Here is a 27,501-nt window from a genome sequence, read left to right on the forward strand (position 1 = left end):
TCTCTCTCTCACACACACACACACACACACACACACACCCAAGGCTGGGGGAGAAAGTGACACTGAGCTGTGACTGGCTTCTCATTTTCCTGGAATGTGGTTCCCAAAAGGTCTCATATTTTTCAGCGTTTCTGACTCTGGGACTGTGTAAACATCACACGGGGGCTTGCTGCATCTGAGAGACTGCAGGAGTTAGGAAGGGGGAGGGTGGGAACCCAGGGCAGGGAGAGGAGGGCAGATGGGAGCTGGGGAGTTGGAGCCAGAAAGGGAGACAGGGGAGGACCTGGGGTCCCGTAGAAACAGGACACGTGGTAAAATATGCAGGAGGGAACAAAGACCAGGGGTTCCTACTAAAGAGGGATCTGGTGAGGGCTGGGGTCTGCGGTGCAGGGAGCGGACAGGGGGGCCACGGCAGGTTAGAAGGTCTAACGAGAGGGGAGGTGACTCTTGAACCCCTGGCCCATGCCAGCTTCCCTGGCTGCTTCTGGCTTTCAACTTAGGGGGTTTGCAATTCACCCGGAGCTGGCTGAGCAGGGAGAGTGAGGGAGAGCTGGGGTTTCCCCTCCTGGGGCACCTACCTTTGCCCAAGAGAAGCTGCTGGTCCTGAGAGAGGGCCCTACGATGCTTCCTGAGGACCCGGCAGGCATCCGACCCTGCTTGGCTCTCCCTGGGGAGAGTCTTAACCTTCTGAGCCACTGACCCAAAGCCAGTGCTGGAGCCTGGATGTGCTGGTGGAGTTGGAGCCCCTCTGGCCTTGGGCTCTGGTGGATCTTTTTTTAATTTATTATTTTTTTGCTATGCTCCATCTTCGTTGCTGTGCCTGGGTTTTTTCTAGCTGCGGAGAGCCGGGGCTACTCTCTAGTTATGGTGCACAGACTTCTCCTTGTGGTGGCTTCTCTTGTTGCAGAGCACAGGCTCTAGAGTGCTCGGGCTCAGTAGTTGTGACACATGGGCTTAGTTGCCCTGAGGCATGTGGGATCTTCCTGGACCAGGGATCGAACCCACGCCCCTTGCATTGGCAGGTGAATTCTTAACCACTGGACCGCCGGGGAAGTCCTCTGGTCGATTTTGACTTTGCTATTTACGTGAGTTGCATGAGAGCCGACAAACCATTCAACCTCTGAACCTGGTCTCCTCATTGGTATAGAAACAGTAACACTGATATGGATCAGCCACCTTGCAAGGCTGGTCTGAGGATTAGAGAAAATGTAGGTGAAATTTTGGCATGTGATATACTCTTTCTCAATAGATGATAACTCTTATTCTATTATTCTGAGACACAAGGATAACAAACAGCTAAGCGCCCCGACACCCCCTAGCCAGCAGGCCTGGCTCGCTCCACTGGAATGACCATGGCCCACATTCCTTTATCCTCCTCCCACACTGATTCCTCTGCCTGTGGTCACCTGCTGGCCCCCTGCGGTCACCTGCTGGCCCCATGTCCTCCTAGGACCTACAAGGCCCCTGCTCCCTCTCTCTGAGGTTTTGGCCCATGGCTGGTGAATGATTTGACCAATTGTCATTGGCCAAGCTGGCAGGCAGCAGGCAGGCAGGGTGGGATGTTGGCGGGGGGCCATTAGGAGGAGAGGGGTATGTGTGCCCTGGGGCACAGTGAAACACAGAGCCAGTCACAGATTAACCTCCTGGCCTGTTTCCACCTGCTGGGCCTGGGCACCCAAGCGAGAGTGTCCAGAGGTGTCTGGGTTCAAACTGGGTTCTGTTCAAGGAAGCAGGGAAGGAAGGTCACTTGTGGGTCATGTGTGATCGGAGGAGCCGTGGAAAGGCTCCAGCGCCCTCTCCTGCACTCTGAAAATCACACTGGCTTGAATTCCCCCATCAGTCTCTGGCTTATGAAGATCCCTATGCCTGTACAGACAGGCTCATTTAATCTAATCCTCACACCGGCACTAAAGGATAGGCATTAGTGTAATCCCTTAGGACACAGAGGAGGAAACGGGTTGAGACGATGGAGCATGTGCTCACACAGCCAGGAAGGTAGTGGAACCGGGACCCAGGAGTTGAACCCAGACTCTGGGAGAGCCTCCAGGGGAGAGTCTGCCTGGAGGTGACACTGACCTCCTGTCTGACTTTCCTTCTTTAATGCTCATAACTCTAATTGGGCAAGTTGTTTGTTTATGACTTGGGTTCTTTATCTATAAAAGTCATAAAAATAGTTCCTGCTTGAAGATTATTGTGAGAATAAGAGTGAAAGCGTCTAAAGTGTGCAGAGCAATAGATAAATACCAGCAATTATTGTCATTATTATTATCATGGCCCCTCTGTGCATGGGGTCCTAGGAGAGAGACAGGTTGGGTGGACAAATTCTGCTTTACTAAGCTTGCCTGGACCTCCAGGGTAGGCAGTTGGAGTGGTCCATACTCGAGAGGGCTGTCTTGTGAGATGGTGAGCCCTCAGCAGCCATCTTGCGTTATGAGGAGGAGGTTGGACTGGAAGCAGTGAAGATCTCTTTTGTGCTAAGACTTGGGAGCGTCGGAGACAGAGCTGGCTTGGTTTCCTGCTTTCCTCGCTTACAACTGGATGAGCTTGGACCATTTTCTGAAGTGCGCTGGTTCTCGGTTTCTCATCTACACACTAGGGTCACAAAAACCTTCCTCCAGGGTCATAGTGAGGGTTAAATTAGCTAGATATGGAGAGTGCTCTTCAGCTGCTGGTGCCCAGTAGCCAGTGATTTGTGACAGCTGCAGCTGGAGGGGTAGCATCGTGGTGATTATCACTAGATGTCGCGTCTGGCCCTCTTCAGGTGACGATCCCAGAGCTGGAATACCTGTGTGTTCCACCTGTGTCATCTTATCCAGTTTGCTCTGCTCCCTGGGCAGTCTGCCTTCTTCCTCCTCTGCCCTCTTTTCCGAGTGTCTTTGTCTGATTCCAAGGTGTCTGGGGACCTTCTCAGGTTGAATTCACTTTCCCTTCTAAGGACTTAATTCTATTATGTTTTTCTGGCTCTCATTCTGACCCCTAATCTGTGTCTTTTTCAGGACCCAATTAAATTAAATAAATTTTTTTGAAATAATTTTAAACTTGCCGAAGATTTGCAGAAATGGTACAAAGAGTACCAGTATACTCTTTTCTCAATTTTTATGGAACTGTTACACAATTATCAAAACCAGAAAATGAACACTGATCTGATGCTATTAACTAATCTACATATCTTAGTAGAATTTGGCCAGTGTTTCCATTACCTCTTTTCCGATCCAGGATCCAGTTTCAGATCCCACTTTGCATTTATTTATCACATCTCTTTAGCCTCCTCCAAGCTGGGACAATTCCTCTCTTGCTCTGTCTCCTTTGACTCTGGCACTTCTGAAGAGAACTGCTTAGTTATTTTGCAGAATGTCCCTCAATTTTGGTTTATTTGATTTTCTATTTCCATCATTCCTTGATGGCTCAGACAGTAAAGGATATGCCTGTAATGCAGAAGGCCCGGGTTTGATCCCTGGGTCAGAAAGATCCCCTGCAGAAGGGAATGGCAACCCACTCCATTATTCTTGCCTAGAGAATTCCTTGGACAGAGGAGCCTGGCAGGCTACATTAATGGGGTTGCAAAGAGTCGGACATGACTGAACAACTAACACTACTACTACTTCTTTGTTTATTAATTGGAATTCTACTATAAAGAACTGTCCTTTACCCCACCCCCACCCTATTTGTGTACTTATTCAATGTTTAATTTATGGGTCTTTTCAAATGGGTCAGCTCTTCGCAAGTATTGGAGTTTCAGCTTCAACATCAGTCCTTCCAACGAACACCCAGGACTGATCTCCTTTAGGATGGACTGGTTGGGTCTCCTTGCAGTCCAAGGGGCTCTCAAGAGTCTTCTCCAACACCACAGTTCAAAAACATCAGTTCTTCAGCACTCAGCTTTCTTTATAGTCCAACTCTCACATCCATACATGACTACTGGAAAAACCATAGCCTTGACTAGACGGACCTTTGTTGGCAAAGTAATGTCTCTGCTTTTTAATATGCGGCCACCTGATGCGAAGAGCTGACTCATTTGAAAAAGACCCTGATGCTGGGAAAGATTGAGGGCAGGAGGAGAAGGGGATGACAGAGGATGAGATGGCTGGATGGCATCACTGACTCGATGGACATGGGTTTGGGTAGACTCTGGCAGTTGGTGATGGACAGGGAGGCCTGGTGTGCTGCGGTTCATGGGGTTGCAAAGAGTCGGACACGACTGAGTGACTGAACTGAACTGAACTGAATTTATGTCTGTATGGGATGTAGATATTCATTTTATTTTATAAGTTATAATCCAATGCTTTCGTTGTTTTTCTTGGGTCAGATTGTCTCAGCTCTGGGCGCTGGGAGTTCCTTTAAGTTGGTAGGACCCACGGTGTGTGAGCTGTTATTTTCTGCCTGTAGCAGTGAGGGTTCTCCAGAGTAACAGAACCAATGGGATATTTAGATGGAGAGAATTATTTTAAGGAATTGGCTCATGAGATTATGAGGACTGGCAAGTCTGACATCTGTAGGGCAGTCTCTCAGACTGGCAGCTCAGGCTGGAGTTGATATTGCAGCCTTAAGGCAGAATTTCTTTCTCAAGAAACCAGTTTTTGCTTTTAAACTGATTGGACGAGGCCCATATTGGATCCAGAGTAATCTTTATTTAAGGCCTATTAACCTATCTACAAACACTTTCACACATACCTAGATTGGTGTTTGATGAAATCACCAGGTACTCTTATCTAGCCAAGTTGATACAGGAAACTGACTGCCACACCCACTCATCCTATAGGAAGCATGAGAGTTATTTGGCTTTTCATATGTCAGCATGAGTGGGTGGATAGACATCACAGGGCCCCGTCAGGCTGGTTTGGGTTGGAAGTTTGCAATCCCAATCCAGGTCCCTTTAGTTTCCAGATTTGACTTTTGATTCCTGTTCTTTGTGACAGCTGGGGCAAATGCCTCCTTTACTCTGTAAAATGGGAGAATCACTGTTACTGGGCATGGGTGGATTCAAAATAATTTTTGTACAGCTTGTGGGATGTTAGTTCACTGACCTGGGATCAAACCTGTGCCCCCAGCAAGTGGGAATGAAGAGTCCTAACCACTAGACCACTGGGGAATTCTCATAAGAAGGATTTTTAAATGCCTGTCTTGGAAGTCTGAGTGAGAACATCCCAACACACAGACATGCACACACACACACACACACACACACACACACACACACGGCTTCCGATACCTTCCAGGACTTGCCGCCAACCTTCTGGGAACACACCTGGGGTATCCCTCCATCCCGGGAGAGGCTGAGGGGCTGTTAGCAGCAGCTGTTCCTCTCCTTAATCTGATCACTTTGAAAGAGGGTCCTCAGAGAGTTCAAAGTGGGTTAAGCACAGAGCCCAGGCAGGAGTTGTGGCTCTGGGCACACACGTGTGTGTGTATGTGCGTGTGTTTAGTATCCTGAAGTCAGATAGGGAAGTACAGGGAGACCCCTGTGGGACTTGAGCCTGTGAGGGGCCCACAGGTGCTGAACTCTCTGACTGGACAGGATTCTCTGAAGCTCTTAGAGGTAGGGGTGGGGAGGTAGGGGTGAGGGGGCCTGGCTTCTCCAGAACTGGAGAAGCTGAGGTGGAAACTAGTGGGAAAGGAGCCTTCATGCAAGAGGAAAACCCTAGCTATATCCCCAAAGACCTGCCCTACTGAGAGGGTCTTGGTGTTCCTCCCACCTCCCTGGAGGTCAGTTGCCCTCTTTCTTTCCATAAGGGGAAGCCCAGGCCCAGGGCAGGTACCAGGCACACCTGTGGGGAAACCAGATTGTTCCTCTGATTTTCATGGAAGACTACCTAGGAGGAAACAGGTTGATACTGCAGCTGGAAGGGGTAAGTTCTAGGGGCTGCTGGTGGGAGCCCAGCAAGGAGCCCCAGGGGACTGAAGGGGCAGCTGGGACCCCTTGACTTGAATCTCAAGGATAGAGGTGGTTGTGTTTGGCTGGGAAGGGCTGGCCTTCTAAGCACTGGGGTGTCTGTAAGGGCAGGATGATGAACCCAGGAGAATCCTGGAGTCCCAGCCTGCTTTGCCCTGACCTGGGCAGTACTGCACAGGCCAGCTGTGCCCCTTAAGAGCACATCTGTTCTTGTGCCAGCCCTGCACCCCACTGTGAGCCCAGCCTCTGGGGCAGTGACAAAAGCCGGGAGATGAGACTGGTGTCAGTGAGCATCCTTGGACCTTGAGCTGGACCAGCCTGAGCCTCCGTTCGTTTCTTCCTCTGGAAGATGGAGATCAGGAAATAACCTCTAGCTTGCTGGGTGCTGTGGGGAGAGCTTTGTAGATGCTGCTCCTTGAGGGTCAGTGTCCTGTTCTTGGCTGGGGCTATGAGTGGGGGCGCACCACTCATAGAAGCTGGCACTCCTCCTGCCCCCCACTCACTGGACCAGTTAGGAGGGGCAGGGATCTCCCGGGACTGCTTTGCAGGAGTGGTCCCTCCCCTACAGGGAGTCCTCCCCCTGCTCTCTGCAGCTGCCTCTCCTCCTCCTCCTCCTCCCTGCTCCCCCTCCTCCCCCACCCCCCCTCACCCGGGAGGATGATAAACAGGCTGCCAGCTCCGAATAGGGCCTGACCTCAGCGGCGAGGCATCTCCCTTCGCCCCCCACCCTCCCAGCCGCCGGCCCTGCATTCCTGGAGAGGATGAGGTTGAGCGGTGGTGCTCACCCCTCCTTTGTCCTGCCGGCTGCTGCCCACCAGCCGCTTCCTTCTAGCCAGTCTCAGCAGAGCCTTGAATACCAAAGGGCCCAGCTGGGGGCCTTGGATAGGATAGTTAACAACAACAACAACAATAATATTATTATTAATGATAATAGTGGTTATTATTTATTAAGCAATTAGGTTGCATGCTAAGCACATTACATGGATCATGTCACTGGATTCTCAAGACAGCCCCATGAGGCTGCTATTATTATTCTTCCAGTTTTAGCACTGACAGGGAGGGGAAGGTGGGTTGGAAGGGGGCCCTGAGGCTCAGAGAGGTCAAGCTGCTTGTCCCACCCCACACAACTAGTGAATGGGTGGAGCCAGAACCCCCCAGCCCGCCATGCTGCAGATGTCCCAGTGGTCCCCTGCCTCCCCATCCTCTCCCCTTCACCCCTTCCCCCACCACAGTGTTAGGCTCCAGTCAGCCGGTCTGGTCCCTGGACTCAGGACATAGTCCTGAGAGAAGATGCAGCCATGGGTGGCAAGACTTGCTCAGGGGACCGGAACTCCCTCGGGCATCTCACCTTTCAGGGAAGATGGATGGGGACCGCCTGGGTGCTGAGAACTTTGCAAAGGAAGGTTAGTGTCCCTCCTCATTCCTGTTCCAGTTCTTAGAGATGTGAAGTTAGAGATCTGGGCAAGTAGGCAACCCTCTCCAAGGTACTACTGTAATGCTTTTGTTTTCAGGCTCTGATGGACAATGAAAGGATTCTTTTATTAGTATTTCCCCTGTGAACTTCACAGTCTCAGAAATTATACTCATTTCCCCAGGTCTGTTAGTCAAACCCATTTTCAGCTACTGACTAGAAGTTCCAGGAGGTGTGGAGTAACCAACCTCCCCTTACTGAGTTGCAATAATTCCAAAGCTCAGAAGAGTGGTGTTCTGAAATGTTGACCAAAGCTCACCATCTTCCATTTTTACCATCCAGTTCCCCTAGTGGTCTAACCACCATTCAACTTGCTGTAGTCCTTCCCTTTCTGCCACTTCTGTGTAATAACTGTCCAGCCACCCACACCAATGGTGCAGGCCCTCCCTGCCTTCCTCTCCTTCCTTTTCCTCCCATGGTCATACAGTTCTTGTCTTCCTTTCCAACTCTTTCATTGCTCCAGCTCTTGGCGGGGCTTTAGACTCCTGCTGGGTTGGTTATCTGCTTGCCTTTGAAGTTCACCTAGCAGCCTTGAGTGTCAGAGGGATGTGGGTTCAAATCCAGGCTCTACCACCAGTGACCTTGGGGCCTGTTTTTTCTGAGTCACAGTTTTCCCATCTGTAAACAGGCAAGATATTGTCAACATCCAAGGGTGGTCTAGAGGTTGGAGATTCTAGAAATTTAGAGCCAGGCCTGAGCTGCCCTTGATAAACAAGCAGCCATCCACTGTCTATCACCAGCTACATCAACAGGGATCCCCAGCAGCAGCCCACTCTATCCTCTGTGGTTGATGTCTCTGGTGTAGCTGCATCCCTGCAGATAGGTGCAGACAAGAGCTTGAGCAGACAGCAAATGACTCCCGCAGTGGGACAGTTACCAGCTTCCCATGCAGTGGGTGAGCTCCTTGGTTTCCCAACCGCTGTCAGGCTTGGTCTCCTTTCATCTTTAGATGCTCCCTGGTGGTCTAGTGGTTAGGATTTGGTGCTCTTTCTCCTTTCCTCTTTTACCATATCAGTCATCACCATCCTACACTCCTACACTATAACATCATTTTTAAAAACTGACTTGTTTTTTAACCTTTTACTCATTCTAAGACTGGGCTTAATCTATAATTATCTGTTTTAGTTTCTTGGTAAATTAAACTAAAAAATTAAAATACCATTGTTGAACCATGTTTCCAAGGAAAATCATCTAGAATGCTACATCTTAGGAATTCTGGATCAGGTAAATTTCTCTCACCCTTATATGTGGTGGTTTAGTTGCTAAGTCATGTCTGACTCTTGCGACCCCATAGATTATTGCCTGCTAGGTTTCTCTGTCCATGGGATTTCCTAGGCAAGAATACTGGAGTGGGTTGCCGTTTCCTCCTCCAGGGGATCTTCCTGACCCAGGGATTGAACCCAGGTCTCCTGCAGGCAGTCTCCCGTATTGCAGGCAGATTTTTTACCAACTGAGCCACCATATATATATATATATATATATAGCCAGTTCTTTATTATGGGAGCTTTGAAACATCTATAGAAGTAGGAGAATACTACTATATAATAGTACCCATACTCCTGCTTCAAAAATTGTCAGTTTCTTGCTATTTTTGATTCATTTGTCCCTCTTCACTTTCTTTTCTTTCTCTTTTTTTGCTGGAGTGGGTTTTTTTTTTAAAGCAAATCCCAGACATTATATCATTTCACTGTAAATATTTCAGTCCATATCATTAACAGATAAGGACTTTTAATTTTAACGTAACCATAATACCATTATCACCGTCAACATAATTAATAATATTTTCCTAAAAGCAGCTAATACCTCGTCTGCATTCAGTTTTCCCTGATTATCTCAAAAATGTCTCGTTTCGGTTGGTTGGTTTGAAAACTGTGCTCTAGTCTCTCTTTCTATTTCCGTAATAATCGTGTGTCTACATGTATCGTTGCCTGTGTCTCTTCACTAATCAACTGCTGATACAGGATCCCTTTTTCTGATGGGTCCCTATTCTGTAGTTTATATCCATCTCCTCTCTCATTCCTCTTTTTCTCCAGTATAGGTGTCCCTGCAGACTCTTAAGTGGGGTCTCTGTCCAGCTGGCCATGAAATCAGGAGTCTAGTATTTATTTCTCCTGGTTCCAGTTTCTGTTTCCTGGCGTTGGCCTGGCCGACCTGCTGTGCTGTGCCTAGGAAGGAGGGGGCTTAGGAGGAGAGGCAGTGGGTGCTTCTTGGGTGAAGTTGATGGGGGGGGGCTTGGGGGACAGGTAGGAGCCCACGTGCCCATCTCCGTTGACGCCCCACCTGATGAATACTGTATTCCTGAGATGTCCATGGCAGCCTGGCTTGCTTGGAGTGGGGGCCAGTGGGCCGTGCTGAAGGGGCTGGCCGTGAGGGTCAGGCAGCTCTGGGAAGCCTTACTGGGCGGCTGGCCTGGGGCTGGCCAAAGCCTTGTGGGAACATGCCCCTGCTTTCGGCCGTGCTCCCCATCGTGGTCCCACCCCCTGGACCCCTGCCCTCTTGCTTTCATTGCCAGCCAAGGTCCTGCCCTCTAGGAGCCTGGTCTCAAGCTTGGTGCCGCTCTGCTCCTCTGATCCCATCTCCCTGGGGCTGGGAAAGTCATGCCCCAGCATCCCCGGGGACTGTGTCTTTCCTCTCCCGCCTTTGCTTCCGAGGTCTCATGCCTCAGCCCTTTGCCTCCTGGGAATCTTGAGGGGATGGGGGTACTTGGGTCCTCTTTCCAGATTACTTCTCCTGATTCTGGGCACCTTGACGGATACTGCAACCCTTCCCTGGATCTCAGTGCTCTCCTGTGACAAATGCTCAGAGCAACGCTTTACCTCCTGACCGAGTGGTCAAGAGGGATGTTTGGGGTTTAGGCATGTGCTTGTGTGCACACACGTGCTTGTGAGTGTGTGCACGTGTGTGCACCCAGGCTTTAGAACTGCAGCCCTCGAGCATCCAGGGCAGAGGGAGACTGAAGAGAGGGCTGCCCAACATCTCCAAGGCCCGACAGAACTTTCCAGCTTCTCACCCCTGTGTATGGTCACATCTCATATTCCCTTCTGCTGCGTCTTTTCCTCTGGGGATCTCAGGTTCCACCTCCAAGTATTTCTATCTTTCTTCTGTCTCTTTCCTGTCTGACTTTTCTCTCTGTGTCTATGTCACCCTCTCCTTTCTGCTGTGCCCCTCAGGACTCTGTAGGTACATGTCATCCTCAGGGTCCTGCCTTCATCCCCAGCCTGCGTCCTGATGCCCTGCAACCTTTTGTACAGAACCCCAGCCCTAAAAAAGCAATGACCCCTCCCTTTTGACTCCATACTCAGGGGGTCCATTTATCTCCCAAGTTTCTTCCAAAACTCTCTGTGACTTGGGGGTTTGTAGGACTCCTGTCCTCCTGTCGTCTGTCCAACTGATGGACACCCGTCTGTCTTCCTGTTCCAAGGCAGCTACAGATGCCCAGAATAGCCCCCGACACTGGACACCTTTGTGGGGGTGTTGCCCTCCTGTGTGTGTTACTGAGGGTGCCCTCTTCCTGAGTCTGTAATGAACGAGTCTTTTCTCTGAGAAAAACGATCCCTGAAAATATGTGACTTAAGACTCAGCCAGGACCTGTTGTTTGAGGTCCTAGAAAGAGCCCTAGCTTAGGAGTTAGAAGACCTGGGTTCAAATTCTGAGTCTCTTTCTTCCTAGCTATGGGAGCTCAGTGAACCTGGGTCACTTCATCTGCAAAATATCAGCAATATCACTGATTTCATAAGTGGTGGAGAGGATGGGGTGAGACGAGGTGCCCTGGACACCCCTTGGCAGTGGGGGGGCCCCGGTTGGGTGCTCTCAGTCCTGGAGGTGTGTGGGGTGCGTTTGTCCAGCTTGGAGGGACTGGAATGTGGGGAGGATGACCTATAATTCAGCCCACTTCTCAGGATGCATGCAGCCCTCCTCTCTTGCCTGTGTGGGGTGGGTGTCTCCGAGGGGTCCCTGGAGAAGGGAAAGTGCCAGGCTCCTGGCCAAGGCGTCTGTCTGTACTGGTGGCGCCGGCTTCTTGGGCTCCTCCAGCACGGCGCTGCGGGTGGGTGGAATCCAGAGGGGTGAGACACCGAGGCTGGAACGTGCCGGGGATGCTTGGGGCTGCTTATCTCTGGCTAGGAATGTGCTGCGGTATTATTAGCCGGCAGCCTTCTCGCCTTTGGAATAATCACCCTGGTGGCGTGGCAGACACCTGTCCGGCTCTGCCTGCCCAGACAGCCCTCTGGTGTCTGCACCAAACCTCCCGTGCTGGAGCTCATGTGTGCCCGTGTGTGTGTGTGTGTGTGTGGATCTGTATGTACCAGTGTAAGGCACGTGCCTGTGTGGGTGCAAGTGTGCGTGTCAGTGTGGATCTTTGGGGGCCTTTAAGTTTGGAAGTGCATGTGTAAAGAGTGTGCGTGGCTATCTGCAGTGATGTGTGCATGCCTGTGTGTGTGCACATGGGTTTAAGTGCACATTTGTGTGCAGTGTGGATACGTGTGCAGGCATATGTGCGTGAGTGTGTGTGTGTATGAATGTGTGAGTGTGTGTGGTTACATGTCTATGTCTGTGCGTGCTCCTACCTGGTGGAAGCAGGAAGCTCTCCTGAGGAGGCCTAGGAAGCAGAAGGGAAGTAAAGGACAGAGGGGAGACTGGACCCCACCAGGGTGTGGGGAGATGCCGGGAGATGGAATGGGGGAGGCAGGACAGCAGGCAGACGTGCAGGGCAGGCAGGAGGGGCTGCTGGGGCTCTCAGCACCTGAGGTCTGGGCCACTCCCCTAGGCTAGACTCTCTGCGGCGAATGGTAAAGAGCCCCGAGGTCAACTGGCCTGAGTCCAAGTCCTACCTCCATCATTCACTAGCCTCGTGAACTTGGGCAAGTGACTTAACCTCTTCAAGCCTCAGTTTCCTCATCTGTATGTTGATGATAATACTAACCTGCCCAGTAGAGTTATTGGGAGAATAAAAAAAGCAGTGCGTGGTACCCAGAGATAAATGATAACATTTATCAATAAATGCTTGATAAATAAATAATAAAATAAATTAATAATCAGTCAATAAAAGCTTGATAAATGATAACATTATCACCATCATCATGATGACTGTGCATCTCCCTGTCTGCCCAGCATCTGGCTTGACAGTTCTTCTCTGGCCAGGACTTTCAGGCAGAATGTGGGACCCCCAGCTCATCTCACCCATGGCAGACCATGAGAGGGAGGCCTAGAGTGGGCACGAGACTGGCCCAAGGTCACCAGGAAGCCCGGCAGAGCCATAAAGACACAACCCCCTGGATCCTGGCAGCTCATTCTACCAAGAAAGGCTACCGAGGCTCTTTCTGCCTTGCTGGTGTTTCTGGGTTGGAAGCGCCTTGCCAGGATGGAGCAGTCAGGAGAGTCTGGAGGGCTTTCTCGCCCAGGCCAGCTGCTGCATGCAGCCCAGGTTGTTTCTGCTCACCACGCAGCTTCTTACAGGACGAGGGGTCCACCCTCTATTCCAACTGCCCTCCGATAAGTCGTTGCTTCTGAACTCCCCAGATCCTACTACAAATCCTGACTCTTGGATGTCACTATGATTATGATTTTTTTTTCTTTTCTCTTATATTGCTTCTGATTTTTGCTTTATGTACCTTTGTTTCTTTGTTATTAAGTGTCTAATGGTTTATGATATCTATCTTCTTTGTGAATTGTATGTTTTATCGTTAAAAACATTCATCTTTGTTTCATTAAAAAAAAAAAAAACTGACTCTCGGATGGAGAGAAATGGGAGTCTATGGGGGCAGGCCCCAGAATTTTTGCTCCCTGGCTGACCCAGTCCTGTGCAGAAGAGCTGGCCGTTTGGCTGTGGACTGAGGTCCTCACACCTGGTTGAGCTACCCTGGCCCCGCCTTCCGCCCCCAGCTCTGGTCAGACAGGAGTGGAATTCCTAGGAAGCGCTGGGCCCGTGGAAAGCTCGGCCCCCCACCTACCCCACCCCTGTGCCCTGCCAGCACCTCCCACATCCTCTCCCTTGGCCCTCCTAGGCCTCCCTGGAACTCCCAGGTGCCAGGACGGCTGCCCCCCTGGGGTAGGAGGCCCAGAGTGTTGCCAGGAGTGTGGAAGTGGGAGTGGGCACCCTGGTGCTGCAGCATGGTGGGGCGCTGGTGGGCAGAGGCAGGTGGGATCTGCCAGGATCCCTGAGCCTGGTCGGTTGCGATTGCCCTGGACGCCAGCCAGAGAAGACTTGTTTTTCATAACCACCACCAACTACCCGGAAGAAGAAAAAAAAACCAACAACAACAAAAACAACCATCGAACTTTTTTTTTTTGGAATCTGCTGTTAATGGCCCATTGGCTGTACATTATTAAACAGGCAGCTGGAGATCTGCCAGGGTAGGGTGCTTGAGCCAAGACTCACAGCCTGAACACAATGTTCCTAGGAAAACAGTCACCCGTGGGGTCCCTGGGGAGGAGCACCCATGGGGAGGGCTTCCGGCTGTTGCCCCTTGTCCTGCTCCGCCTTCCCACCCCTGCTTTTGCTCTGTCTGTCTTGTGGGGAGCAGGGCCCTGCTGCACCTGGATCCCAAGCATCCTTTATCCAGGCCCTGTGGGTCCCTCACCACCCCAGGGGCCCGAGTTGCTCTTTCCCTTCTCATGGTTAAGTGGACGGGCTCCTGCTGCTGTTCTCATTTGGCTGGGGTGGCACCAGCTCTCCTGGGGGTGGGCTGGGAGCTGGACGCCTGGTTCTCTATTCAAGTCCATTGACCCTGTGGTGACATTGGATTCCCTCCTTCTCTTTTCTGGGCTTCAGTTCCCACATCACTACAAGGAGAGGATTGGTCACTGCGTGTGTGCATGCTGAGTCACTTCAGTCTTGTCCGACTCTGTGCAACCCTATGGACTGTAGCCCGCCAGGCTCCTCTGTCCATGGGATTCTCCGGGCAAGAATATTGGAGTGGGTTGCCATGCCCTCCTCCAGGGTATCTCCTCCACCCAGGGATCGAACCCGTGTCTCTTGAGTCTCCTGCATTGCAGACAGATTCTTTACCACTAGCGCCACCTGGGAAGCCCCAGGACTTTTCCGGTCAGCTCTAGATTCTCACCAACGTTTTGTGAGTCCTGATTGGGTATCTTTGGGGAGAGCCTGGGGGGATTGTTACCCAGACTTTGGAGTCCTTCTAGCTCCCTCCTTGATGCCATCGGTGAGACCAGGGACCACGTCTCATGCAAGAGGGGCTGGCGACTGGACCTCTTCATGTCCTTTTGGACAGTCCTTCCAACCACCTTGAAGCCAGCCAGGCTAAAGGTCAAAGGTGTGAAGGTGGCATCAAGTGGGAGAAAAGCAGAGGGCCTGGGGTTAGGGTGACCGCCATCTTAGTGAAGCCAGTGTTGCACTCGGGGTTCAGTGTGGGGTCTGGGACATGCCAGGACTGGCCCACTGTCTTCTTCATGGTCAGCTGCTGCTGGGATGTGTGTGTGGCCGGGGGGTTAGTGGTTTGGGAATGGATCTTAAGGAACCTTCTCTGAACCTCTGGAGATAAGATGGCATCATCTATGCTTTGCTGTCTTATCATGATTGACTTTGGGCAAGTGACTTCACCTCTTCACCTCTTGAGCTTCCTGCACTGTTCAGAGCAGGCAGGGATTACACCCGCTCCCAGGGCTGTGGTGCAGAGTGAACGCGCTCCTGCATGGACGGGCCTGTAATGGGTGGAGGGCACACCAGCCATTGGGAGGGATGTGGTCCCTCCCACTGGCATCCTGCTCTTTTCGCTCTTGTCACTGTGCACACCTCTGTCTGTGCTTTTGCTTGTTCCGTGTCTCTCCTCCAGACGCTGAGAGCAGGCCTTCTATCCGGCTTTGCGCCTGTCTACCCTGCAGTGCTCACAAAACGGTTGTTGACTGAGTGGGTGAATGAATGAATGAACAAATGAATGAAGGGCAGCTGGAAAAGGATCAGAACCAGAGAAATAGCTGAACACCTAGAAAGTGGAAAGATCCAGAAACTGAAAGAGTTGGGAATGTCCAGCTTAGGAAGTGACTATTCTGGGAGATTGTGAGTGATGTGTGTGTGTGTGTGTGTGTGTGTGTGTGTGTGTGTGTGTGATGCTAAGTTGCTTCAGTTGTGTCTGACTCTGTGCGACCCTATAGACTGTATCCCACCAGGCTCCTCTGTCCATGGGATTCTCCGGACAAGAATACTGGAGTGAGTTGCCATGCCCTTCTCCAAGGGATCTTCCCGACCCAGGGATCGAACCTCAGTCTCTTACATCTCCTGCATTGGCAGGTGGGTTCTTTACCGCTAGCGCCACCTAGGACTAAAGATTTGAGGCTTGTTCTCTGAAGCAAAACCAGGCGTCTCCGGTAGCGGGCAGCCTCTCAGCCGTGGGAGCTGCCTTGTGTATGGGAGGAGCTGAGGGCCGGGGCTGTGCAGACAGAGTCTGGGGGTATGCCAGGCATAAGGGGAGCCCTGCGTTGGACAGGATGTCTCGACTCAAAAGACCTTGAGGCCCCTGCCCGCTTGCTGCTGCTGCTTCAGCTAGAAGAGTAATCGCAGTCATAGCTGATGTCTGTGAACTTCAGTTTCGTCGTCTATAAAATGGGATTAATAATGGTCAATACCCCTCGGGTTGTTAAGAGGATTAAAGCGAGTTAATACCCACAAAGCTCTAAGAACATGGAAAGCACAATAAATTTTGAGCATTTATTAAATGGGACCAAAGAGTTTTATGGGAAGAAGAGATGAATCTTGATTTTGGGTGGGAGTGGTGATGGCTTCTCTAAAGGAGTAGGATTTGGGGAGAGCATAACCATACCGGGGTGGGGGCGGGGGGAGAATGCTGCTCAGGCCAGACTCTGCACTCAACAGTGCCTTAAGTGGTTAAGTGACTTGCCTGAGATCATGCAGCCAGTGAGTGGTTAGCCAGGCTTGTGTAACTCCAAAGCCTGGACACTCTCTCCACTCCCGAGCCTTGGTAGGAGGGGGCCAGATTTCTCTGATTCTCATACCCAGGGAAGGACATCAGTTCATTTTAAGGTGGAGCTTAAATGGTGATTATTATCTATAGGGATTATTATTTTCTATAGGAACCTCAGTTCTCAGGAAGGAAGTCTCCAATTCTGTCCAACCCTAAAAGTACTATGTAATTAAAAAAAACCTGGGGAGAGCATGAGAGTAGGACAAGGGTTGAAATTTTCAGCAGCTCATTGCCAGGGGGCCCAGGGCAAGGAGAGAATCATAAGAGGAACCCTGCAGATGTGAGTTTAGATGTTATGGAGAAGGAATGATGAGATGAGGGGCACCTTGAAGGGGGGGAGTCTTTTTGGGGAGGGAAGTAGATGCCCTGAAGGGTGAGGCGTGGGCGAACACCATGCTGGTGATAAGAGAGAGGAGGGAGAGGAACCCAACCTTTGGCAGGAAGTGGGCCGCTGCAGGGCTTCAGACTTTGGGCAAAGGTGGCCAGCTAGGGCCCGTCCCCACAGAGCTACTGGGCAGGCAACGAGGCAGTTTTAGGGAGTAGGAGGCTAGTTGACCAGCGAGCCAGCCTGGGATAGCAGGTCCAAGCTGGAGGTTCAGCCACTAGCCCGGCTCCTTGCCTCTTCCTGCCTGGCAGCCGGCTTGGCTAGAGGTCGGTTCACATGTTGGGGCCAGCGCTTACTCTGCTGATTGGCACCCTCAGGCCTGGCCTTGTCAGGATGCTATCCTGTCCTTAGCAACTGCTCAGCCCTGGCTGTTTCTGCCTCTTGGACAGTCAGAGATGAGTGGGAAGTGGTCCCAGGCTCAAGGAATTCACAGATGGAGGGGCAGAAAGACAAAGGGAGGTGTACATGGGCAGTGGAATTTGCTCTGGCTCACCTTCCTAAGACAGTTTTTCAAGTATTTGATGATGAATGTTGTATCCTTTCTTTATCATCTGAAATAAAAATGGGGCCCAATTTCATTAACTTTTCTTGTGCTTTTTTAAAAAGAAATATTTACTGAGTGTGTACTGTTGTCCTCCTCTGGGTGCTCTTTGGTTTATAGCGTGTAGAAGAGAACTTGACATTTCTGATGATGTCTAAGCTGTGTGGTGTAGAATGGAACTTTCCCTTCCTTTAATTTTGATTCCATACCTTTCTTGAGGCAACCAAAAGTTGCAAAAGTTCTAGGGTCAGCCATATCCTTCTGCCATATGAACTGAATTTGTTTTCACCAAATCTTAGACCTTTTCCTACATGATTGATTAATTCAGTGTTTGAAAAAAATGACCTTTGAATCTTAGTTTAGGACTTCACTGCAAGAGAAATGTTTCCTTGCTAATTTCAGCCTTTTTTATGGTCAGTTTTGCACTTCAGTTCAGTTGGATACCTTAGCTTTTCTTTCTGTATTTTGTTTTCTTCGTGTGCTTGGTAGCCTCCATTCTGAGTCTTCAACTTAGTTACTGATAAGTATTTCGGACAAGCCAGGGCAGAGGACAGAGCCCTTTGGCAAGTCCGGAAGTTGACATTGATCTATTAATCAACACTCCTTGGCTTGCTGGCTAGGAATCCACTCGACTTTCTATCTTTTCTCTAACTATTTCAACATGAATCCTGCCAACACCTTCCTGAGATCCAGATAATTCAGGTTAGGGGATTCCCCCACCGTCCAGTCCAGGAACCTTATAATAATGGAGTTCTGGTGGTGGATGTGGCTCTATTGGGGAGGGATGTGGGTCTCTGAAAGGATTCAGGCTGAGCCAGTAATCATCACTGGGGGAGGGCTAAGAGGAATCCTGCCTGGAGGCATCTGAATCTCAGAGTTCTTCATGCTTTAAAATCGCACTTCTCAGGGGAGACAGCGATTTGCGTGCAGTCAACTGACACCGGCAGCCAGGGATCAACATCTGCCTGGAAACTTCCAAGGGACCTGAGGTTATCCGATAAGGAGATGAAAGCCAAGAGGGACTAGGCGTGACCTTTGGTCCCCAAGCCATTGGTGGCTGAGCAGGGCTGGAACTGACTCCCAGTGCCTCTCCTGGCTGGAAACTGAGGCAGGCTCCAGGGAGGGAGGGGCTGCCAGCGGGTGTCCTGGGCACCGACTGTTGGCAGATGTTTTCCCCAGGCTTCCCCTGCCCTCCTGATCCTCCATCCTCAGACTGTGGTGCAAATCTGAGAGAAGGAAGCCAGAATGTGGAAGGCCTGTTGCTTCTTCTCCCTCATCCATTTCCCCTGGTGGCTCAGATGGTAAAGCGTCTGCCTGCAATGCGGGAGACCTGGGTTTGATCCCTGGGTCAGGAAGATCCCCTGGAGAAGGGCATGGCAACCCACTCCAGTATTCTTGCCTGGAGAATTTCATGGACAGAGGAGCTTGGTGGGCTGCAGTCCTTGAGGTCACAGAGAGACACAACTGAGTGACTAACACATAGCATTTCTCTGTCCCTAGGGGGCCTGTGTGGCAGAGGGCCTGAGGCAGGGCTGGGAATGCATGCAAATGAGATGCAAATAGGGGAGTGCGGTGAGGAGGGGGCACCCCTCTCCTGCTTCAGTCTGGCCTGAGTGTTAAGGATGACAAATAGGAAAGGAAACAACCAGTGACCTGAGCTGCAAAGCCCGGTTCAGGAAGGAAACGAGGGCAAAGGGGCTCTGTGGGGCAACAGGGCAGGGTGTGTCTCCTGGAGTCAGCTTTGGAGGGTGCCCTAGCCAGGGTTCCCAGGGGTGGCCCTGGGATGAAAGCATTCTGGAGGACAGCCTCAACTCATCCCGAGCTGCCGTGGGGTGGTGTGGTCAGAAGCGGGAGGCCGCAACCCAAATGCACAGACAGACATGCCTAGGATGGTCCCCCGGGGTCTGGCTTCCAGCCAGCTGTGTGTTGGACCTGGCAGGGTTCTGAGACCCAGGGTCTCTCCCTTTGGGGTCTGGGCATGTGGCCCTGTCTTCTCTGTGGTGGAGAAGGAGGAAGAGAGTGGGGTCCAAGGGTGCTGGAGGGGTTGGCTCCAACAACTCCCCCAGCAGGCCACTCCCCTGCCCCCACCCTAGGAAGATTTTAGAAGCCAATCCCTCCCTGCTGGGTGTTTGTTCTTAACTCTTAGCCCAGGTCAGAACAGCTTCCCCTTAGTGCTGTAAGAGGCTGGGAATCTGGCCTCTCAAGAATGGGGGCTTCAGTGACATGGTGCCCTCCAGGGGGAGCACTGGGACCCAGAATGCCTGGTTGTGCTATGTGGGGACTGAGCCTTCTTGAGCTGGAAGACCTGGATCCAGATTCCTTCTCCTTCATCAGCTGCTCTGTAATGTTGGGTGAATCATTTAACTGCTCTGAGCCCATCTCTAATTGTGGGATAAGAATCACAGTCACTTCCCAGGTTTTGATGGGGGTCTGTGTGGATGAACACAAGGGAAAGGTTTGGTGCAGGGTAGGCATTTAAATAGCAATGAAAGTGAAATGAAGGAGCAAGTGAGATCAGCTCTGGATCGACAACCCCTCCACTCCCACCCCACCACCTCCCAGGGGGCTGAGAGGCTGAGAGAATCTTGGGCCTTGACCTTCTCTTGGCTCTTTCTTCTCTGTCTCTGTGTGTGCTTCTGTCCCCATTTTTGTCCCGTCCCCCCGCTCTGCGTGGTAGTGTCTAACTCAGCACCTGGCCCCAACATGAGCTGTTCATTTTCCCTCTCTTCTCAATGGCCTCTCTGTGGCTCCATGGGCGCTCCCCCCCCCCCAGCTCCTTTCCTTCCTCCCTCTGGGTCCCTACTCTTTGTCCCCCTGTCTCCTCCTGGCTTTTCTACCCTCTGTGTCTCTAGCGTTAATCTGCCATTAACAAGCACCCATTGAACGCTCGTTAGATGCCAGGCACTGCCCTGTGCCTTTCTTGGTTCTTCTTGTCTCCTTGCCTCCCTGCTGCTGCTTCTTTGCCTCCCACTCCCTTCGGCCTCCTGCCCTCCCTTCCCCCAGCTGCACTGGGCTCCAACACTGGTATTATTCAGTTTTATGAGAACCCCCCAGGCCTGCCCCTGAATGGACCAACCACAACTGGAACCAGATGTGCGGGACTGCGCTTGGGGATGGGACGGGAGGAGGGAGGAGGGAAAGGGGGCATGGGCTGGCTCAGGAAGGGGGGAGGGGTCGGGGGAATGGGAGATGGGAAACCCTGGGAATGCTGAGTCTTCCCCAGCCCAGAGGAGGAGGAGCTGGGTGGGGAGAGAAGGGCTGAGCAGGCTTCTTCGGAAAGCAGTTCTGGCTCATGTGTGTGTGTGTGTGGGGGGCGGGGGGTGGGGAGAGATCGGCTGTGGGACAGCTTTTGGAAATACAGGGCAAGGCTGCTCTCCTTTGAAAACCTCTAGTTCCTTGACTTCCTCTCTGTGTGGTTTTTAGAGACTTGCTGAATTCATGGTTCTGTACCCAGGTGCTGGAACAGGAAGGCTGGGATAGAGGGAATGGTGGTGGGGCTCCAAGCACCACTGGAGGAGGGTGCTTCTCAGAGCCCCCCTGCATCTGCTGCAGACCTGGGGAGGGTGGGATGCTCCTGGCACATCCACGTATCAGTCTGATGGTTCCCATGTCTTAGCATGGTCAGGTTTTCTGTCTGCTGTCATAACTTTGAAGATAAAAACTGCATACATTTATCTTGATACAGCCTTGTGCAGAATTAAGTGTTTAAAAGAGCCCTTTTAGTCCATTTTTAATCTATCACCCATCCATCTCTCCATTTTTCCATTATTTATTCCACATTTATTGAAAATCTACTAAGGGCCTCCCAAGTGGCGCTAGTGGTAAAAGAACCCGCCTGCCAATGCAAGAGACACAGAGACTCAGGTTCCGTCCCTGGGTGGGGAAGATCCCCTGGAGGAGGAAATGGCAACCCACGCTAGTAATCTTGCTTGGAGGTGTCAACATTGTGCTAAGCACTGGACACAGTTGGAAAGGAAAAGGAAAAGGACAAATAAATCTTTGCTCAACTATTGAGAGATATGGGAGTGCACCTAACAAGTGCCTGTCCCAGCGTTAGTATAGGAGCAAGAGTGTCAGGTATTCAGAGGAGTGGTCAGTACCTGCCAAACGATTGGCGAAGGATCCATGGAGGATGTGGCTTTTGAACTCCGCTCTGAATGGTGTGATGGTAAGGTTCAAAGGGCAGGACCGCATCGCAGAGGTTCTTAATGTCCTGCTGCAGACCTGGGACTGGGTATGTAGGTGGTGGGGCGCCAGTCACTATCTGATGTCAAGCAGGATGACAGTGGATGTGGGTTGGAAGGAGGCGGTGGGGGAGGATGACACTTCTCTGACGAGGGGAGGGTTCCTCTTTTAAAGCAGATTCCCCCATCCACCTCTGGAAGAGCGTTGATGGCTGACACGGACCCCTCTCCCTTCCCTCCCCTGACCAGGGCTGGCCCAAGCTCCTGAGTGGCCCTTGGTCTGCAGGGGGTGTGAGGGTCAGGCAGGACCAGGGTATACGGAGACAGCTTTGCCCCAGAGTCAGGGCCAGTGAGGGCTGGGCAGGGACCCGGGGAGGCCTGAAGCCAGAGACACGTCTGGAACGTCTAGAACATCTCAGAGTCATGTTCTGTGGGGCCAGGACTTTCCCATCTCTGGTCAGTACCCATGTGTTTAGATTGAGGCTGCCGTCAAGGCTGGTAGGTACTGAGATGCTGAAATTTGGGACTCTGGGAGGCCAGACTCATCCCATCTGGGAAGGGATGAGATCATCTTGCTCTGGAGACAGGGGGTGAATGCAAGGATTCCTCTGTCTCTGCCCTCCCCTAGCAGAAGGTGCCTCTATTCTCCTGGGCTTCACTGTCACAGGTGGTGACAGTGAAGGGGACCTTAGAGGTGTGGTGACCATCTCTGTGACACTGGCCCCAGATGGCACCAAATCTTTCTAAGGCTGTTTGTTCCTCCCAGGCCTCCCCTATCACTTTACTCTTTGGAAAATTGAAGCCTGGGGAAGGGTTTGGCTGGATTCAAAAAACTACTGAGCGTCTGAGCCGGAAAAGATCTCGAAGACCTTCCGATGCATACTCCCTGGATAGCTGGGGAACCTGAGGTGGCTCCGAGGTGCAGGTCACTGGCCTGCTGGCCCAGGACCTCACAGGAAGGTGGCCCAGATGGCCGAGAGGAGGGCCTTTGAATCTCTGGAGGGGCTGAGTGGTGGGGCGCTTGGCTTTGGAGCCAGCCCATGGGATCAGAGTTCCCACTCTGCACCATCCTGTGTGGTCTTGGACAAGTCAGCTAACCGCTTGGAGGTCACTTTCTTCAGCTAAAATAACAAGGGAGATTCAAAGACTTAAGTGAGAGACAATATTCATTAAGTGCCGGGCATACAAACAGGTGTGAGGCAAATGACTTTTCCCTTCCCCTCGGGATAATCCTATCTGTTTCTTTTGTCATTTGTGTGGTACTCCAAGCTTCAAATCACATTTCCCCCCGTTTTTTTTTTTTTTTTTTGGCTGTGCCACAGGGCATGTGGGATCTTAGTTCCCCAATCTGGGATCAAACCCGTGCCCCCTGCAGTGGAAGCCTAGAGTCTTAACCTCTGGACCACTGGGGAAGTCCCATTCCCCTAATATTTTTAATGTAAGAAATCTTTTGCATATAGAAAAGTTGAAAGGATAACATGGTAAACTGACTGCTTCTGTAATGGACAGTTTGTTATATTTGCTTTATCACATTTCTGTCTCTTCCTCCATCAATCCATCTTATTTTTTCAATATTTTTCAAAGAGAGTTGAAGCATGCATTTCACTAACTAGAGTTCAATGCAAATCACTTTTGAATATAGAGTCACAAATGTCCTAACTCAGCCCAGAGGAAAAAAAGCCAGGGTTGTTATCCCACATTTGACAGAGAAAAAAAACAAAAATAGGTTCAGAAGTGAGATTCTAGGTCTCCAGTCACAAAATGAGTTGGAAACAGTATAAAGCTGGGCGGTTTACAAAAGTTGGGAGTTGCTATTATTATTACTGTCTCATCAACCATCCTTCTCCACCCAGTAGCTCTTGGGCCATTTCTCTGCCGTTTTGTCTCTTCCACGGGGGAGTGGAGGGTGGGGTTTCTGGATTTCTTGGCATCTTGCCCCTTTCCCCACCTCTGCCCCGAAAGCCCTCTGCCCCTCCCGGCAAGCCCCCAGGGAGCCTGCTGCGCCTGGCTGAAGGAGGGGGCAGGCCACCCTTCTTGGCATCCCTTGCCCCAGACGTATATACGTGCCCTGACTCCCAGCCTGCAGAGCCGGGGAGCTGGGCGTGAGTGTCCTGGCCGAGTGCTTCAGGGGTTAAAGGAGGCGGCGGGCGGACTGCTGGCCGGCTCCGGGAAGGGGGAAGGAGGAGGCGGTGCGCCGGTAGCCCGCCCGCCTCCGCTGGGGGAGGGAGCCGGGCGAGCAGCGCCCTCGCTCAGTTGCTCCCAGCAGTGGCCCTGGGACCAGCTCTGCTCGCTGCGCCCGCTCCCCGCCTGGACACAAGGCTCACTCACGCCCTCCTCTCGGCAACCAGCTTCTTGCCAGCCACAGCTGCAGCCCCATCACTGCCCACCGCCCCGTCCTGTGAGCCCAGACACCCATCCCACCCAGTGACTCCTCTGCCGGAAAGGTGAGCGTGGGGTGTGCGCGTGTTTGTGTGTATGTGTGCGGCGGGCTGCCAGCACTGATGCTCTCAGGACCACCGATCTGGGTGTAAATTAGGGGAGCGGGAAGTCGGTCCTGCCTGGTCACATGCCTCCGGCTCAGTGGCCCGTCCTGGCCATCGTATCAGTCCTCTGTCGCCGTCAGTGCCTGCTTCTGGCAGGGATGTCTGGGGCGCGGTTGCCAGTCAGAAGGAGTTTTGTTTCCTGGAGAAGTTGCTGGTGTCAGTGGCTGCTTGAGACCGAGGCCAGCAGGGACTAGCGAGGAGTACTCTCTGACTGAGGCAGGCGGGAGGTCAGGGTATTCAAGTCTCCAGGGTCCCTTCCCCTGCCTGCTTTCCGGCAGGGAGAGGACCCAGACGCAGGCAGCTTTTTCTCTCCATTTCTTCCCCTGCCGGAGGCTGGAGCTGTTACTGGGTACCTTCTTGCCCCCTGGGGCTCTTCTTCCTCTCATATCTCATCTCCCGGGGGTGGGGGTGAGGTGGCAGGCCTGCGTCTCACGGGTCGTTGCTCCTTTGCCCATGGGCACAGCCTGGCATGAATGCCCCCTACCGCCCTCCCCCAACTAGCAGCTCCCAATCCTTTCTCACCCCTCTGGGCAGAAATAGCTAATCCAGGTGGTTAATGAACAGACACACACAGGTGCCTTTCAAACCGCACCCCCCTCCATCCCCACTGCTCTCTCTGGGCCCTGACCCTGCGTGCCACCCCTTCCCAAGCCCCGAGCATCCAAACAGAGCTAACTTCAGGGTCTGTTCCCCACCCCTCATTCAGGACCAGGGCTGGGACTGCCTGCCCAGATGTTTTTAGGTTGGCTGCTCTCTTAGAAGAGGGAACCGGGAGGGTGGTGACCGAGGGGTGACATGCTGTGTTCTCAAGCCAGTCTCCCTCCAGAGGGGTGGGATGGGGTTAGGGGACAGAATGTGTGCTGGTCGGAGAGGAGCTGGTTTGGCCAGAGCAGGACAGATGGCCGTGGCGTGAGGCTAAGAGAGGTGGCTGGAGATGAGGGTTCTAGAGCCTTTGCGGGACAAGAATTTCTCTTCTGGGAGCCCCAGGGTGCCTTCTGTGTGGCCCAACCAGGCCAGGTGTTCGAGGAGGTGGGGAGGGAGCACCCTTGAGTCTCTGCTGGGCCCTTTCCTGAAGCTGCCTGGGTGGGGTGGGGACCATTGTGGTCAGGCTTGGCCTTAAGTTGCTTCCACCCCTGCCAGCGGGTGGCTACTCCAGCCGCCCCCACCTTGGCTTTACCCCCAGGACCTCAAAACTTGCTACATCTTAAGGCATCCTCTGCCCCGACCTCTCTGGCCTAGGGCTGGGGGAAGGAGGCCCTGGACCTGGCTCTGGATGCGGAGCTGGCTGGGAGAGCTGTCAGTGGGATCAGCGCTGGGGTTGCAGCTTAGGGTTGGCCTTGACGCTGCTGTCCCGCAGAGGGCCGGGAGTGGAGACAGTGGGCCAGAGCCTAGGAGGGTCTCAGCCAGGCCAGTAGGACTGAAGCCAGGACTTTGATCTGGAGCTGAGAAGTCTTGGGTGGCGGAGGAGGCAACCTGGGAACCAACCTCTGCTTCCAGACCCCTGGCCTTGAACCCTTCTGGCCCTTCTTCCTAATCCCTTGTCCCAGACTTCACACTTCACTTCCCTCAAAGCCCCAGTTCAGAGTCTCCCACGGGGGGGCTGTGGGGTCCGGAACTGTGAACACAGGGGCCTGGAGTGGGGCTGGGGTATATGGGGAACAGAGGAGTTCAGAGACGAGGTTACCGTTTGGTGACCGTCTTCTCATTGCCGAGGGACTGCGGCTGAAGCTTTGGAGTTTGGGAACTCTCAGTGTCCTGTTTTACTGAAGTAAGAGTAGGAAGCAAAGGGACAGAATGGATTTTTGTTTGGTGAAGGAAACTTAGGTCTGTTTAACGTAGGGCTTTCCTAACAAGCCTAGCGGGTCAGTGGGAGAAAGGGCTGCCTTGTAAGGTAGTGAGCTTCCCGTCCAGGGAGGAGTTCGGACAGAGGCTGGACAACAGATTCCTGAGCTGGGATGTGGTTAGAAGGGATGACCTTGAAGGTCTCTGGGGATGCTGAGGTCCTGGGATTCTTGGAGTCGGGGAATTCTCTGACACTGGGGTCAGGGAGCAGGAAGGCAGTGGCCTCTGGCCTGGGGCGTGGGCACTGGCAGGACCTCTCAGGGTCCTCCTTCTCCCTGCCAGTGTTTGGGGAACAGCGATCCTGATACTCTGCCTTCACACCCATTGCTCATCAGCCCACCACGTTGCCCCAGCTGCTTCCTGCAAAGATTCTGAGTTTCTTCCTATTCCTCTTGTTCTGCTCCTTGCCTTGCCCTGCTGTTTAATCCCACAAGGGTTAGAGCGGACCTGTGCGCTGAGGACATGGTGTGGAATGGAGGGCCCCCTGCCCCTCTGCAGTTAGAGCCCACTCCCTGCCCTGAGATGCTAACTGGGGACAGTGGAGGGGGAGAGAAGTCTGCTAGGGTGGGTAGCTTGAGCTCCTGTCCAGTTTGTCCCCCACTGGAAAAAGGGGCCTCCCCAGCCTGCCTGGAGCTGGTGGGCAGTGGAGCCAAGATCTTGTGAAAAACACAGGGGTTGTACTTCTCTGAGCCTCAGTTTCTGAGTTTGTAAAATAATACGGGTTTGGGGTTGTCCGGGCAGCGAGAAGTGGTTTGTGTAACTAACAGCTGGAGGTGCAAGCCAAGAGAGTTGTTCTAGGGCCTCTCTGGGGTGTGGGAGGAGCCGGTCACGTTCTCCCCCAACACCAGCCTCTCTAGACCTGTTTTCCAAGGTTTGGGGGTGGCAGGGGGAGGGAGGTCCTTGAAAGCAGAGAGGTGAGGTGGGGTGGGGGTGGGGCTCAAGATTTCTGAGCACCAAACCCTGGGAACCATGGGCGTCCCCTGATGGAGTGTCAAGGTGGGCTTCTGGGCTGGACTCTGGACCCACACTGGATGTCCCAACCTGCCTCTCTCTGCAGCCCTTCCTCTCTGGATGACCCGTGAGCCCTTTTCTCCTTAGTGCGTGCATGAGTGCTCAGTCTTGTCTTTTTGTGACCACATGGACTATAGTCCGCCAGGCTTCTCTGTTCATGGAATTTCCCAGGCAAAAATATTGGAGTGGGTTGCTATTTTCTTCTCCAGGGGATCTTCCCAACCCAGGGATTGAACTGGAGTCTCCTGCATTGGCAGATGAATTCTTTACCCCTGAGCCACCTGGGAAGCCCCTTTCTCCTTAGTGGGAGAGTGAAGGAGGAGGGTCCTGGCTTTGACTGAGGATGAAATCCTTGCTAATGTATGACTTCAGCACCTCGGGACCTGATGAGGCTGCTTAATTAGGACCCATCTTCCTCTGCTCTGATAAGGACCAATGGGAGGGGCAGGAGGTGAGGGGCTGGAGATTTCAGGCTGGGAGCTGGGGTGGCTGGTAAAGGGTTTCAGGTGCAGCCGCTTTGGCTTCTTGGCTTATTTCTGGGGCCCCTAGTCTCTTTCACTCCAGAAAGGGAAACTGAGGCCCAGTTGAGGGATAGTGCTGAAGCGGGGCAGAGGAAAGCCCTCCCAATTACTAGACTCAGAAAAAAGCAAATCAGAAATGAGTGCGGTGCTGCAGGAGGGAGAGAGTGGTTTGGGGAG

At 52.5% G+C, this 27,501-nt stretch overlaps 1 protein-coding gene across 9 annotated transcripts in view; it reads left to right on the top strand.

Moving 5' to 3' along the window:
* The window catches only part of TNS1 (tensin 1), a 207,940-nt gene that overhangs the window by 41,099 nt on the left and 139,340 nt on the right, over nucleotides 1-27,501 (top strand). Inside the window, exon 1 of one of the 9 annotated variants that reach the window (XM_043910099.1) lies at nucleotides 23,533-23,851. The exons of the other annotated variants lie outside the window; for them this stretch is intronic. The gene's annotated coding sequence lies outside the window, so the exon portion shown is untranslated. Of the gene's footprint in view, nucleotides 1-23,532; nucleotides 23,852-27,501 lie in introns of those variants that run through there. 9 annotated transcript variants of the gene reach the window in all.

Source organism: Cervus elaphus, chromosome 8 (genome assembly GCF_910594005.1).
Source record: "Cervus elaphus chromosome 8, mCerEla1.1, whole genome shotgun sequence".
NCBI classification, from domain to species: Eukaryota; Metazoa; Chordata; class Mammalia; order Artiodactyla; family Cervidae; genus Cervus; species Cervus elaphus.